Here is a 16,171-nt window from a genome sequence, read left to right as displayed (position 1 = left end):
TAGGATATCAGGGCAGTTTTCCTGTAGTAATTCTTTGAAAATCATGTCAAGGCTCTTTTCCTGATCATGACTTTCAGGTATTCCAATAATTTTTAAATTATCTTTCCTAAATCTGTTTTCCATATCAGTTGTTTTTTCAATGAGATGTTTCACATTTTCTTCTAATTTTCATTCTTTTGGTTTTGAAGTGTTGAGTCCTGATTTCTTGTAAATTCATCAATCTCCCTGAGTTCTATTCTTTGTCTGAAGGATTTGTTTTCCTCAGAGAGCTTTCTTATCTCTTTTTCCATCTGGGCAATTCTGCTTTTTAAAGCATTCTTCTTCTCAATAACTTTTTGAACTGTTTTATCCATTTGACCTAAGCTGTTTTTTAGCATGCTATTTTCTTCAGCATTTTTTTGGATTTCCTTGACTAAGCTGCTGACTTCATTTTCATGTTTTTCCTGAATCTCTCTCCTTTCTTTTCCCAGTTTTTCTACTATCTCCCTCATTTGATTTTCAAAGTCTTTTTTGAGCTCTGTCATAGCCTGAGCCCACTTTCTGGGCTGCTGCAAGACCATGTTGCTTGCTGTGTGCCCTGAGGTCTGGGCTTCACGTGCTCGCTCTGGCAGAGGTCCCCTGCTGTTCCCCCAATTTGTGCCCAGTGCTCCCCAGGGGGCGTAGCTCAGGAAACTCGCCCACTGCTGTGAGCCATGGCTCCCAGCGCCCTGGGGCTGCCTCCAGGAGGCTGAAGTTCTTTCGCCCTGGTGGGCCACCCCTCTGGTGGGCCGCCCCTCCAACCCTGGGGAGCAGAGCCTTTCTGCTCTTTTCCAGGTTACCTTGAGTAGGAGAACTGCCTCACTGGGTCCCTCTGTGGGTTCTGTCTCTCAAAAATTTAGAGTCCTTAGTTTCAAAGATTTATGAGAGAGTGCCTAAGATACAATCCGCTCTTGTCGCTATCTTGGCTGAAATAAGTACTTTTAAAAAGAAATTTAAAATAAATCCTATCATTCTAAAGAAAAATAGGTAAACTAGGTTCTAGGTCCATATAACCTTGTTATTTCAACTCTGTGGCTTCATCTCCTCAATTATAGCATAAAGGGATGAGACAATGCTCTTATGAGGATATAGGAATTATATCTTGGTTCAAGATGCTAACATTCAAGGAAAAAATCCACTTTAAAAAAAAATAGAGACTCCTCTGAGCAAACAAAAAATAAAAAAGAGTTTATTTTGGCTTTTCTCAAGAAAAGGGTACACTCCAAATCTCATAAAAGTAATGAAGATCAAGGAGCTGACCTGAATTGACAGTCAAGCAAGATTATATGGCCTAACGTGATCCCCTCCTCTCTATCGACTCATTGGTTAGTCTTCAGTGTTACATTCTACTTGTGAAAATCTACCCCAGCAACAAAGAAAAGAATGAAAGTTTTTCATAAAATATTACCTCACCACCCAGATGGTGAGAATAACCTCCAGAATTATAATTATTTTATTGAAGGAATGTAACTTGTCTTGGAAGGCAAGGTCTAGGAACAGGCTACTATCCTCCCATTCAGTTACTTATCAAACAAGAGGAGGCTTAAGAGCTTTGGAATGCTAGGTTTTTCTCATGGGAAAAAGTTTACTATCCTTCTAGTAGTCAGTAAAAGTAGTCTTATCAAAAGTTAGGAGCTAAAGCACTGGCCCTGGAGTCAGGAGGACCTGAGTTCAAATCAGGTCTCAGACACTTGATAATTACCTAGCTGTGTGGCCTTGGGCAAGCCACTTAACTCCATTGCCTTGTAAAAACCTAAAAAAAAAAAAGTTAGGAGAGTGAGCCACCTGTTTGGAATACAAGGGGCTTTCTTCTAGAAATAGTTTAAGAATAATAGTTTGTTCTTTAATATTTCTTAACCCTGAGAGGACTTCACTAATGTTTTTATTGGGAATATTCTACTCAGTCCTGGGTCCAATTCTGCTGCTAACTCTATAGCCTTGTTATTTCAACTCTGTGGCTTCATTTCCTCAATTATAGCATAAAGGGAGTAGACAATGGACTTCCAACTCTATTATCTTATGCTCTTATGAGGATATATGAGTTATATCTTGGTTCAAGATGCTTAGGTGCAAGAATACAAAACCAAGCAAAACACAAACTATAGACTAGCCTGGGTAAATGGATTGTAACCATTTGCAAATCTTATAAGTGATTCATGTACAACTAATAATGAAGTCACGTGGATAATTCTGCCATCTACATTTTGGGAATGCTAGACCACTCAGCAAGGCATTGAATGTGATGCAAACATCATTACTGTTTACTAAAATAAAGATAAAATGTTTTATTTCTTTTGTGTCGATTTTTTGTATCACCCATATCAAGTCTAAAAAAGCACCCTGCTGAATATTGGGGATGCAAAAAAAGGCAAAACCGGTTTGCGCTCAGAAAGCTTACAGTCTATTGTGGGAGATAATATACAGACAAAAATTATGCAAACAATTTATTCAAGATAATGTGGAGACAATCCCAGAGGGAAGGCACTAACATGGGAGATCAGGAAAAGCTTCCTAAAGAAGATGGGTTTTTAGCTGAGATTTGAAGTAAGAAAGGCAAGGAAATTAGAAGGTAAAGTCTAGGATAGGTATGGGGAATGGTCAGTGAAAATGCATGGAATCAGACAGGTAGGTGGCACAGTGGATACAGCACTAGCCCTGAAGTCAGAAGGACTTGAGTTTAAATCCAGACTCAGACACTACTAGCTGTGTGACCTTGGGCAAGTCACTTAACCCTGATTGCCTCGAAAAAAAGGATGTATGCAATCTTGAGATGGAATATATTATGTAAGGTAGCAAAGTGACCAATACCACTATATGTAGCAAGAAGAATACTCTAGACTATCTGATCGTGAAATTTCTATTGTATTCTAAAGTCCTCCATGCCCAGACTGGTAAAACTATGCTAACATTTTAATGAAGTTGTGAGTGTCAAGCATGTCTGTATCTTGCAATTTTCCTATACCATTTTATGTTTGTGTCCTCATATTATAGAACTGATCATGCTTCCTTATATGGCAGTATCCCCAAATATAATCTATGTATTAGCTAAAAAGTTGAGTTCAAAGCAACATTAATGGAAATACAGTCACCCAAAGAAGATAAATAACATACCTATCTTATATCTAATGCTTATAAAGTATTGTATCATGTCCATTTTTTGTTGAGAAATTAAAGATGGGCCAAAGGAGGACAGTTAAAATTTAATGACAACCATGTCATACAAAGACAGAAGGGCTGTTTTTTTAACCCAGACTAATGTCTTGTTTTGTCTTTCATTTTGGAAGACCATAACATCAGGGAGGTGACACCATGACAAGCTCATGAATTGATTTGAGTGAGGGGGGGCTGTGTTTAGTCACCGATTCACTTTCTCTTCTGGTGTTATCTGGGTTCAGTGGCCAGATATGGATCAGGACAATTGGAGATAGCCCTGGATGCTAGGTAGTCAGAGTTAAGCAACTTGCCCAAAGGTTACACAAGGTTTAACCTGAAGTAGAGAAGACTTAAAGGAGGTGTAGTCTTTGTCTTAAAGTCATCAAAGAGCTATTATATAAAAGCAGTCTTGTTTCTAATCATTCTACATGAAGGATTCTGTACCAGTGAGAAGTTTTTTGGTTCCTTCCAAAGCAGTCCCAAAGGAGAACCATCTGCCTCCTGAGGTAGCACATTTCCCATCACTTGATCTGCCTGTCAGGAGTCAGGCTTATCTCTGTTTTAACTCTTCCCCAGGTTAGATATTTTATCAAGACTATATTTGTGTCATATAAGGAATTTGGTAGGACCCTTTCTTTCCCCTTTCCCCCATTCCCCAACAGTTTAATGGAAGCATAGGAATTAGTTATTCTTTGAATGTTTGATAGAAATTGTTTGTAAATTTATCTAGTACTTATTTTTCCTCTTTGGGAATTTATTTGTGTCTTATTCAATTTATTTTTCTGAGTTATTTTAATCCTTTATTTCTTCTATTAACATGGACATTTTATATTTTGTAAATTTCATATAATTAGGCAAAATAGTTCTTAAAAATTTCTTTTATTTTTTAGTTGTCCATTCACTTTTTGCTTGATTCCTCTCCCCCTCCCAAAAAATAACAGCTCCTTGTCTTATTAATTGAATGGGGGAGGTTAAATCAATTTTGTAAGGCTTGTATTTGTTTTTCAGAATTTCTATTTTGTTTAATAAAACTTTTTTTGTTAGATTTCTAGTATTTTTAGTTGTGTGCTTAAATTATTTTATCTACTTTTTCTCTCTTTAATGAAATGTATTTAGAGAAACAAGTTTCCCCTTAAGGATTGGTTTGGCAATGTCTGAAAAAAAAGTTGGTATCTTGTTTCATCATTAACTTCAAAGAAATTATTATTTCTAAGACTTGTTTGATCCACATTCTTTAGAATTGATTTATTTGCTTTCAATTAATGTTAGAATGCTTCATCAGTAACCTGATTATAATTTTCATTGCACTAGTCTGTAAGAGATGGATTTAATATTTCTGCTTCTCTGACTGTGTTTAAAAGGGTTTTATGCCTTAAAAAACAAAGTGCTAGGCATAGCTAAGAAATATATATATACACACCTTTCTTTTTTCATCCAATATTCTCTAGAGACCTCGTATAATCAACTTTTCCAAATTCTATTTGGCTCCTTCACTTCTTAGAATCATATAGGTCTGAGTGAAAGTAAATTGAGGTCCCTAGTTATTAAGTCTTACCATTTCCTCACTATAATTCATTTAACTTTTTCTTTGCATATTTAGATGCTCTGCCTTTTTTTTGCATATTTACTTAGTATTGATATTCACAATGTAGTTTCCTTTTTATCCTCTTTTAAACTTATTTTTGCTGTTGGTTTGTCTGAGATCGTGACTCTTATCCCTGCTATTTTTAATATAGCTGAAGCACAATAGATTTTGCTCCATTTTGACTAAATTTTTCTCTTGTGCTTATAAGCAACATCTTTTTGGATTCTGCTTTCCTCTTCTGTATTATGGGTGGCTGCAATCCATTCACATTCACTATTACAGCTGGTACCTGTGCATACCTCTATTCTATTCTTATATATTTTTTTCTTCCATTTCCTGCTTCCCCTCTGATTTGGTTTTGCTTCAGATTAATCCCTTCTTTACCCCATTCTCCTTTTTAATTTCCTTTTCCTTCTCTACTTTCCCTATCAAATTAAATATTTTTTTCATTTAATTGTGCATGTATATATTTTTCCTTCATTTGACTAATTCAGATTGAGGTTCAAGTATCAGCCACTTCTTTCCATTTCCATTTTGCATAGATTTCTTGTACACTCCAATTATGTAAGATAATTTTCCTTAATCATCCTTTCCTTTCTCATCCCACCATTGTATTTCTCTTTCTCTCCTTTTCAAATATTCTTAAGACTATCAAAAAATAAAAGAGAACCATATCCACATCCTTTGTCTAATTAGACTGATTATATGACCCCTGATGATGAGAGAGATCTGAAAAGATAATCATCTCCTCATCTTAGAACATAAAGTTTATCCTGTTAGTCCCTTATAATCATTTGTTCACATTTACCTTTTTAAATTTCTCTTGATTCTAATTTGTATTTCAGAGTTTTTATTCAGCTCTGTCTTTTCATCAGGAAGACTTGAAAGTTACATCAACCACTGCATTATAATTGTTTTGTTGAGTAAGTTTCTGGTAATAACTTTTTTTGTCATCTGATAACCAGCTAGAGTGCTTGGTCTGAAGTCAGAATGATTTACTCTCCTGAGCTCAGTTCTGGCCTCAGACACTTTAATAGCTGTGGGACCCTGGGCAAGCCACTTAACTCTGTTTGCCTCAGTTTTCTCATCTATAAATGAGCTGGAGAAGGAAATGATAAATCATTCTTATGTCTTTGCCAAGAAAACCTCAAATAGTGTCATGATGAAGAGTTGGACACAACTCTTTTTTAATAAATCATTTTTTTTTTTTTAGGTTTTTGCAAGGCAAACAGGGTTAAGTGGCTTGCCCAAGGCCACACAGCTAGGTAATTATTAAGTGTCTGAGACCGGATTTGAACCCAAGTACTCCTGACTCCAGGGCTGGTGCTTTATCCACTACGCCACCTAGCCGCCCCTAATAAATCATTCTTAAAACAATTGAGCAACAACAAGATATCTGGAAAAATCAAAATCCAAACACCATTCCATTATAGTTATGGCTATTAAATAATGAGTGATCCTGACCGTGATTCCTCACTACCTGAAAGTGAGTGGGTTTTGTTTTGTTTTGTTTGGCTGCTTGCAGTATTTTTTTTTTTTACTTAGAAGCTTTTAATTTTGACTATAATATTCCTGAAAGTTTTCATTTTTGTATTTCTTTCAGAAGGTAACTGGTAGTTTCTTTCTATTTTACTTTGTCCCTTGTTCTAAGAGTTCTGGACTATTTTATTATTTCTTGAATTATGTTAAGGCTTTTTTGGTAGTGGTGGTGTCAAAGGTTTCAAGCAGTCCAAATTATGTTCTTTTTTCTAAGTTAATTGTTTATACTTTCCTCTTTTTTTTTTTATCTTTTTCCATCCTTTAACTTTAAAAGGGTCATGGAATCATTAACTCCTGTTTGGTCAATTCCAATTTTCTGGGACTTGTTTTTTTCTTGGTTAAGGTTGGGTACCTCTTATGCCACTCTGTTAATTCTTTCCAAATCTTTATTTCATAGCCTTCCTTCCTTTTCCAATTTCCCCCCATACCCTTCTTTAATATTTTAAAAATAATTTTCAGTTCCTTTTTAAAATCTTGCTTCTTCTCTTCCAAGAATTCTGGTTGGACTTATACCCAAGTTGTGTTTTTCTTTAGAGCTTTTTGTTTCAGAGTTATTCTTTTCTTCTGGTTTTGAGTCTTGAGTATTCTTTTCACCATGATAGCTCTTTATGGTGCTCATTTTACTGCCTACTTCCTGACACCAGACTTCATGTAGGCCTGGACTCTGCACTTCTACAGAGAATGTTTGAATTGGACATTTGTCCCTTGGGTCTTTCTTCTGGGGGTAAGGTGGTATTGAAATATTAGGGGGTGGAGATGTTATGTTATTCCAAGATATCAGGGACAGTTCAAGCTGGGGATAGGCAAGTTTTCAGTGGTTCCATGTGGTATGATCCAGGTCCAAGTCTAATCACCACCCAGTTTCCTGAGGTGGTTTGGAGAGCACTCCTGTGGGCTTGCCCTTTGTTGGAGACAGATGCTGGATTCATTTGCTGTCAGCCAGCTGGAAAGCTTTCCAGCTGGTGACTGAATTACAGATTCCCCTTTGATCTGAGATTCATGCCCTGATTATTCTACTTCTTTTTGGAACTGAGACCCTGATTAGCTCCTGTAAGTCAGAGCCTCTCAGCTCCTATTTGCTTTTAAACTTATACAGCCTAAGACCCAGGACTGTTCATCACCCTATAAAACCTCTTCAATCTGCCCTGGATTTATGACTGAGGACTAGTCATAAATGACAGAGGGACCAGTTGGCACTTTTTATTTTGCATTCTGCACAAAACAGGTGCTCCCTGTATGACTCTCCAACTTCTTGCCCTAGAGTATGGTCTTAATGCTCTTTAAAATTCCTACACTCTGGGGGTAGCTAGTTGGTGCAGTGGATAGAGCACCAGCCCTGGAGTCAGGAGGACCCGAGTTCAAATCTGATTTCAGAAACTTACTAATTGCCTAGCTGTGAGATCTTAGGCAAGTCACTTAACCCCATTGCCTTACATAAATGAAATTTTTTTAAAAAAATTCCTATGCTCTAGAATGTTCTGTTCTCATACACCCTGGTCAGATTCCATCCCCAGTGTCTAAACACCTAAGGCTGGAAATATGATTCACTAGGATTTTTTTCTTAAAATTTCCCAGTCTATATTTTCTAGATCTTTGTAGAGAAATTGTTGGGTAGCCAAACTGTATTTTTCAGGTACTCCATCATCTTGACTCTACCTTGAAACATTCTTTCCAGAGGAAACTGTGGTGTTGATTGGTTTAAAGCTCTGAGAGCAAAAGATAAATGTGGTGTGTGAGGGTGGGTTGGGGGGGGGGGTAAGGTAAAAAGGTAAAAGAACTGGGTAGAGAAAATGGGATTAAGAATTGTCCTAAAATCAGAGCTGAAAGCACTAGAGCCAAGGAGTCAGAGGACCTCACTTTCAATCCCCAATCTGGTAACTGATACCTATGTATCCTTGGGCATAAATCATGTTACCTCCCTGTAATGGAACTGACTGGATTAGATAATAGCCCGAGTTTCCTTCTAATTCTAAGTATGATCTCTGGAGATCTGATTTGTGGAACATATAGTCAACTGGGTGTAGTAAACACAAGAGGTAGGAAAGTCCAAGGTATCAAAGGTATCAAAGAGTCAATCTAGCTGAAATAAATAATGCATATAGAAAAATAATTGGGAATAATGGGGAAAAAGTAGATTGAGTTGTTAAGACTAGCTGCTCAGGAAGTATTAGTTTCCTGCCAGCTAGCTCATCCTTATCCAGGCCAACTTGAAGGGGTGGGAGACAAGGATGACAAGTTCTCCAAGATCTCCATTTATTAAACCAAATACAAGTGCTTAAATATCCTTCCCAGTCCCTGGTCTACTCCCACTCCCATGGCTCTCTACAATCAACCAGTAAATAATGCTCTGGTGCTAGAGGACACCAGGTGATGAAAGTTTACAGTACTTCCACACACAACAGTCCCTTACATTGAATATTGATTTTGGATGGGTTTGATTATTAAAACTAGAATATCAAATTTGGGGAGGGACCTTGGAGATGTTTTAGACCAGGTGTTTCTAACTTCATTCTGATGAGTTACTTTTGATTTACACAGGTATCTCATGACATTTGGTAAAGAAGGGGAGTGAATGTGCTGATGATCTAAGACAATGACTCAGCAGCTAAGCAGCTAGGAGATAACTAATGGGGCATTAAGTTATAATGGCTGGGGGCAGGGAGGTGGTGCAGTGGATAGAGCACTGGCCCTGGAGTCAAGAGTACCTGAGCTTAAATTCAGCCTCACACACTTAATAGTTACCTGTGTGACCTTGGGCAAGTCATTTTAACCCCCTTACCTTAAATTTAAAAAAAATTATAGAAAGTTATAATGGCTGGAGGTGGCCCAGATAAAGCTTTCAAGGCATCAGGTTGCAATTGATATGAGAGAAGCTCATATTAGAATGAGGAACCATTGGAGATTTATGGAGGTTGACTTTGGCTTCATTAGCACTGAATCTTAAACAATGAATAAATAGATCAAATATAAATAACATTTCATTTCCAAGGCCCTTCTATAGACTTAAACTTTGGTTGGTTAAGAAATTTTATTTCATCAAGTCCCATCAGACATGTGATCACATCTTTTAGTTCACTACTTTACAGAGTTTTTCTCTTGGTTCTTACCCATCCATTTCCACCTTGCCCTTTTCAGTAAAATTAATTTCCTTGTCTGTCATTTATTTCTGCTCCTATAGACCTTAATAACAAGAAAGAAAAGAGAGAGAAAAATAATTAATTAGCTACCTTAAGGGTAAAAATATTTTTAAAATTTGACTAACTAGTCTGAAAATACATGGCCTATGTACATCATATGTTGTGATTTTTAAAAATTAGGGTAACACAATCTTGGAATCTTTGAGGCAATATGGATCTGATCTCTTTCTATTGAAAAGTCCTATTATTTATTTAACTCAAATATTTAGAGGTTAGGAACCCCATTTTTGATATATTCTTTCCACTGGTTGAGTTCTAGAGCTGGTAGAGATCTCTGAGGCTATCTAGCCCAACCCCTTCATTTTACAGTTGAGGAATCTAAATATCCTTCTTGGGGGTGAAGTTACTTGCCCAAAGTTACATAGGCAGTAATATAAGATGTGGTATTGGAACCTAGAACCTATAAATGAGAACTTAAATTGATGAATAACCAGAATATAGACATATGGATAGCAAGCAGATGTGGGTGGAAATGGTATGAGCAAAAGAATTAGGCAAAGGAATCGAGTAACCAATGTTCAAGATGCCCGATTACCTAGAGAATATCTAAATTCCTTAGCCTTAAATTAATAGTGCTGAATAATCTGGTTCAAACTTTATGGATGCAAGCCTTGTATTATTCCCTTTCAATGTATTGTTCAGCCCAATCAAATTAGGCAAAAATCTCAAAACATACTTTCTCAGCTCTACTCCTTTACTCTTTTTTTTATTAAAGATTTTATTTATTTTGAGTTTTACAATTTCCCCCTTAATCTTACTTCCCTCCCTCCACCCCCCACAGAAAGCAATTTCTCAGTCTTTACATTGTTTCCATATTGTACATTGATCCAAATTGAGTGTGATGAGAGAGAAATCATATCCTTAAGGAAAAAACAAAGTGTAAGAGATAACAAGATTTTTTTTCTAAATTGTTCAAACTCCATGGTTCTTTATCTACAAACATGGTATTCTCCATTGCAGAGAGCCCCAAATTATCCCTGATTGTTGCACTGATGGAATGAGTAAGGCCATCAAGGTTAATCATCACCCCCATCACACCCTGTTAGGGTGTACAGTGTTTTTCTGGTTCTGCTCATCTCATTCAGCATCAGCTCATGCAAATCCCTTCAGGCTTCCTTGAATTCCTGTCTCTCCTGGTTTCTAATAGGTTTCTAATAGAACACTAGTGTTCCATAACATACATACACCACAGTTTGCTAATCCATTCCCCAATTGAAGGACATTTACTTGATTTCCAATTCTTTGCCACTACAAACAGGGCTGCTATGAATATTTTTGTATAAGTGATGTTTTTACCCTTTTTCATCATTTCTTCAGGATATAGACCCAGTAGTGGTATTGCTGGATGAAAGGGTATGCACATTTTTGTTGCCCTTTGGGCATAATTCCAAATTGTTCTCTATAAAGGTTGGATGAGTTCACAGCTCTACCAACAATATAATAGTGTCCCAGATTTCCTACAACCCTTCCAACAATGATCATAATCTTTTCTGGTCGTATTGACCAGTCTGAGAGGTATGAGGTGGTACTTCAAAGAAGCTTTAATTTGCATTTCTTTAATAAGTAATGATTTAGAGCAATTTTTCATATGGCTATGGATTGCTTTTATCTCAATCTGTAAATTGCCTTTGCATATCCTTTGACCATTTATCAACTGGAGAATGGTTTTTTTAAAAATATGACTCAGTTCTCTGTATATTTTAGAAATGAGTCCTTTGTCAGAAACATTAGTTGTAAAGATTGTTTTCCAGTTTACTACATTTCTTTTGATTTTGGTTACAGTGGTTTTGACTGTGCAAAAGCATGTTAATTTAATGTAATCGAAATCATCTAGTTTGCTTTTAGGGATCTTCTCCATCTCTTCCTTAGTCATAAACTGTTTCCCTTTCCATAGATCTGACAGGTAAAGCAGTCCTTGATCTTCTACTTTGCTTATAGTATTGTTTTTTTATGTCTAAATCCCGTATCCATTTGGATCTTGTTATAGGGTGTGAAGTGTTGGTCTAATCCAAGTTTCTTCCATACTAACTTCCAATTTTCCCAGCAGTTTTTATCAAACAGAGAGTTTTTATGCCAAGAGCTGGACTCTTTGGAAATTCTTGACTTTTTATTTCTCTATATGAATTTACTTACAACTTTTTCTAACTCATTAAAGTAATTTTTTGGAATTTTGATGGTAGGGCACTAAACAGTAGTTTAGTTTTGGTAGAATTGTCATTTTTATTATATTAGCTCTACTTATCCATGAGCAGTTGATATTTGCCCAGTTATTTAAATCTGATTTAATTTGTGTGAGAAGTGTTTTATACTTGTTTTCAAAAAGTTTCTGAGTCTGCCTTGGCAAATAGACTCCAAGGTATTTTATATTGTCTGAGGTTACTTTGAATGGGGTTTCTTTTTTTTTTTTTTAGTTTTTTTTTTTGCAAGGCAAATGGGGTAATTGGCTTGCCCAAGGCCACACAGCTAGGTAATTATTAAGTGTCTGAGACCGGATTTGAACCCAGGTACTCCTGACTCCAGGGCCAGTGCTTTATCCATTACACCACCTAGCCACCCCTGAATGGGGTTTCTCATTCTAGTTCTTCCTGCTGTATCTTGCTAGTCATATACAGAAAAGTTGAGGATTTATGAGGGTTTATTTTTATAACCTGCAACTTTGCTAAAATTGCTAATTGTTTCCAGTAGTTTTTTGGATAATTGCTTGGGATTCTTTAGGTAGACCATCATGTCATCTGCAGATTGAGAGTTTTGTCTCTTCCTTCCCAATTCTAATTCCTTCAATTTCTTTTTCTTCTCTAATTGCTGAAGCTAGCATTTCTAATACAATATTGAATAGTAGTGGTGATAATGGGCACCCTTCTTTGCCCCTGATCTTATTGGGAATGCCTCCAGCCTCTCCCTATTGAATATAATGCTTGTTGATGGTTTCCGATAGATACTGCTAATTATTCTGAGGAACAATCCATTTATTCCTACACACTCTCTCTAGTGTTTTTAGTAGGAATAGGCGATGTATTTTGTTAAAACTTTTTCAGCATCTATTGATATGATCATATAATTTTTGATGTTTGTTGTTGATATAATTGATTATACTAATAGTTTTCCTAATATTGAACCAACCCTGAATGCCTGGGATGAATCCTACTTGGTCATAATGTATTATCCTAGTGATAACTTGTAATCATTATGCTAAGATTTTATTTAAGATTTTTTGCATCTATATTCATCAGGGAGATAGGTCTATATTTTTTTTTCTCTGTTTTAACTCTTCCTGGTTTAGGTATCAGCACCATATTGGTTTCATAGAAAGAGTTAGGCAGAATTCAATCTTCCCCTATTTTTCCAAAGAGTTTATATAGAATTGGAACAATTGTTCCTTAAATGTTTGGTAGAATTCACTTGTGAATCCATCAGGCCCTGGAGATTTTTTCTTAGGGAGTTCAATGATGGTTTGTTGAATTTATTTTTCTGAGATAGAGTTGTTTCGGTATTTAATGTCCTCTTCATTTAACCTCAGCAACTCATATTTTTGTAAATATTCATCCATTTCACTTAAGATTGTCAAATTTATTGGCACAGAGTTGGGCAAAATAATTTCAAATTATTAAATTTCCTTCTTATTGGTGGTGAGTTCACCTTTTTTTCATTTATGATACTAGCAATTTGTTTTCTTCTTTCTTTTTTTTTTAAAATCAAATTGACTGGAGGTTTATCAATTTTATTGGGTTTTTTCATAAAACCAACTTTTGGTTTTATTTATTAATTCAATAGTTTTTTGCTTTTGATTTTATTAATTTCTCCTTTAATTTTTAGAATTTCTAATTTGGTATTTAATTGGGGATTTTTAATTTGTTCTTTCTCTAATTTTTTTTAGTTGAACATTTAGTTCATCGATTTCCTCTTTCTCTAATTTATTCATGTATGCATTTAAAGATATAATATATCCCCTGACAGCCACTTTACTCTTTTTTTTAAAAAATATATTTAAGGGTTTAATTTTTTTTTTTTTAATTTAGGGCAATGGGACTAAGTGACTTGCCTAAGATAGGCAATTTTAAGTTTCTGAGGTCAGATGGGAACAGGGGTCCTCCTGACTCCAGGGCAGGTGTGCCATCCACTGTGCCACCTAGCTGCCCCTCTACTCCTTTACTCTTAGTCCATTTCCCCTTAGCTCCACCAGATGAAATCCTGCCCATCCTTCAAAGTTCTGTGTCATCTCCTCCATGTTACCTTTCTTAATTCTCCCAGTCTGAGGAAGTCAATTGAGACTAACCTTTCTTTTTTGTAAAAATCCTTTCCTCTTTTGAATTCATAGTTCTTATAATTTCATAGTCATAGTCAATGAACAATTATTGTCTATTCTATGACAGGAGCTAGGGATACAGATAAGAAAAAGAAAGTTCTTGTCCTTAAGAAGCTTACAATCTAATGGGGGAAGACAATACAAAGGAGTGGCAGAAGAGGGGAGCGTGGTGAGGTGGGGTAGTAGGAGTTGAAATTAGCAGGGTCTAGTATTGATGGTACTAGCCTAATGGAAAATAAAATTAGCTAGAAAAGTCTGAGTCCTCTGTAAAGGGAGACCTTGGGAGGAGTTCATTGATCTAGCTCTTTAATCAGAGAGGAGAGGCAATTTGAGGGTGCTGAGGAGTTGAATATGAAAGCTGAATCTATCTCAGAGATGATGAGATTTCAGGCTGTAAACTTATTCTTGAGGTGTCATGATAGTTCCTTAAATGTTTTCTCATTTTACCTGGTGGAATGGAAAGAATTCTGTACATGTAATCAATCAGAAGACAAAGATTTTCTTTGCTAGCTGTAGATTTGGGCAAATCATTGCATGTAAATGGTCTTCAGTTTTCTCATCTGTAGTGAGATTACAGAATTTGATCATTTCTAAGGTTTCTTTCACCCTTAGATCCTGTGTGGGATAAAAATCCAATTAAAAAAATATAGAGACTCCTCTGAGCAAAAAAAAAATTATTTTGGCTTTTCTCAAGAAAAGGGCATACTCTAAGTCTCACAAAAGTAGTGAAGATCAAGGAGCTGCCCTGAATTGACAGTCAAGCAAGATATATGGCCTAACTCGATCCCTTCCTCCTTCCTATCTCCGGCTCTGTCAACTCATTGGTTAGTCTTCAGAGTTACGTTCCACTTGTGGAAATCTACCCCAGCAACAAAGAATGAAAAATTTTCATAAAACATTACTTCACCATCCAGATGGTGAGAATAACCTTCAGGTTTATAACTATTTTACTGAAGTAATGTGACTTGTCTTGAAAGGCAAGGTCTAGGAACAGGCTACTATCCTCCCATTCAGTACTTATCATTAAACAAGAGGAGTCTTATGAGCTTCGTTGGAATGCAAGCTCTCTCCTTTCTTCTAAGAATAGTCTAAGAGTAATAGTCTGTCTTTGTTTTAATGATTTTTAACCCTGAGAGGACTTCACTAGGAATATTAACTCTTAAGAGGGAATAATCTGCTCAATCCTATGGTATTGTATTAGTTATTTTATTAAGTCTTATCTCTCCCTACTGGAATGCACATTTTTGGAGCATTTATACTCTTGAAGTTGCATAGTTCAAAGAAAAAAGACTGGACTTGGATGTTAGAAAAGCTAGGTTTCAGCCTTAGCTTTGCAATTACTAAATTCTACTATTTCTCTCTCTCTGCCATCTGTAAAATGGACATACCTAAACTATTTATTTCACCAAACTCTTGCAGGAAAAAGTGCTTTGTAAAACAAAATCTATATAGATAGATGAGCTATTATTAGCTACTTCAAAACTAGTAATGATGACAGCCCTAAAAAAAACTTTAAATGTAACAAAATAGTATGAGAATAGGACTTTGTCTTCTGTGTCTACCTTGGGACATATGGTAGAATGTTTCCAGCACACAAAGCTTCTTCAGAAAAAAATTTGCTTGCAATAAGTTTATTTATCCTTAGATTTACAGTTTTATTTTTTTTTATTTTTTTAGGTTTTTGCAAGGCAAATGGGGTTAAATGGCTTGCCCAAGGCCACACAGCTAGGTAATTATTAAGTGTCTGAGGTCGGATTTGAACTCAGGTACTCCTGACTCCAAGGCCTGTGCTCTATTCACTGCGCCACCTAGCAGCCCCACTTTTTTGTCTTTTTAAGGTTTTTGCAAGGTAAATGGGGTTTTAAGTGGCTTGCCCAAGACCACACAGCTAGGTAATTATTAAGTGTCTGAGTCCAGATTTGAAATCAGGTACTCCTGACTCCAGGGTCGGTGCTCTATCCTAGCCGCCCCCATCTCCAGTTATTCTGATCCATATCTGGCCACTGGACTCAAATGACTCTGGAGGAGAAAGTGCAACAGGTGACTTTGTACAGCCCCCCCCCCCCCCCATATCATGGCATCACTTCAAAGAAGAAAAGATAAACAACTCTCTCTCTCTGTCTCTGTCTCTGTCTCTGTCTCTCTCCCTCTCTCTCCTAGGGCAGCTAGGTGCCTCAGTGGCTCAACCTGGAGTCCAGAAGGCCTCTTCCTGACACTCAACAGGTGTGTGACCCTGGATGAGTCGCTTACCCCTGCTTGCCTCAGTTTCCTCATCTGTAAAATGAACTGGAGAAGGAAATGGCAATCTTTGCCCAGAAACCCCATGTGGGGTCCAGCGGGGCTGAACGTAGCGTTGCTTTTGCGGTCTCCTCGCCG

At 36.6% G+C, this 16,171-nt stretch overlaps 1 protein-coding gene across 1 annotated transcript in view; it reads right to left on the bottom strand.

Moving 5' to 3' along the window:
* The window catches only part of GRID2IP (Grid2 interacting protein), an 898,914-nt gene that overhangs the window by 228,781 nt on the left and 653,962 nt on the right, over window positions 1–16,171 (bottom strand). The window lies entirely within an intron of this gene.

The sequence above is a fragment of the Macrotis lagotis genome, chromosome 8 (assembly GCF_037893015.1).
Source record: "Macrotis lagotis isolate mMagLag1 chromosome 8, bilby.v1.9.chrom.fasta, whole genome shotgun sequence".
NCBI lineage: Eukaryota > Metazoa > Chordata > Mammalia > Peramelemorphia > Peramelidae > Macrotis > Macrotis lagotis.
This window is presented reverse-complemented; position numbering and strand designations above follow the sequence as displayed.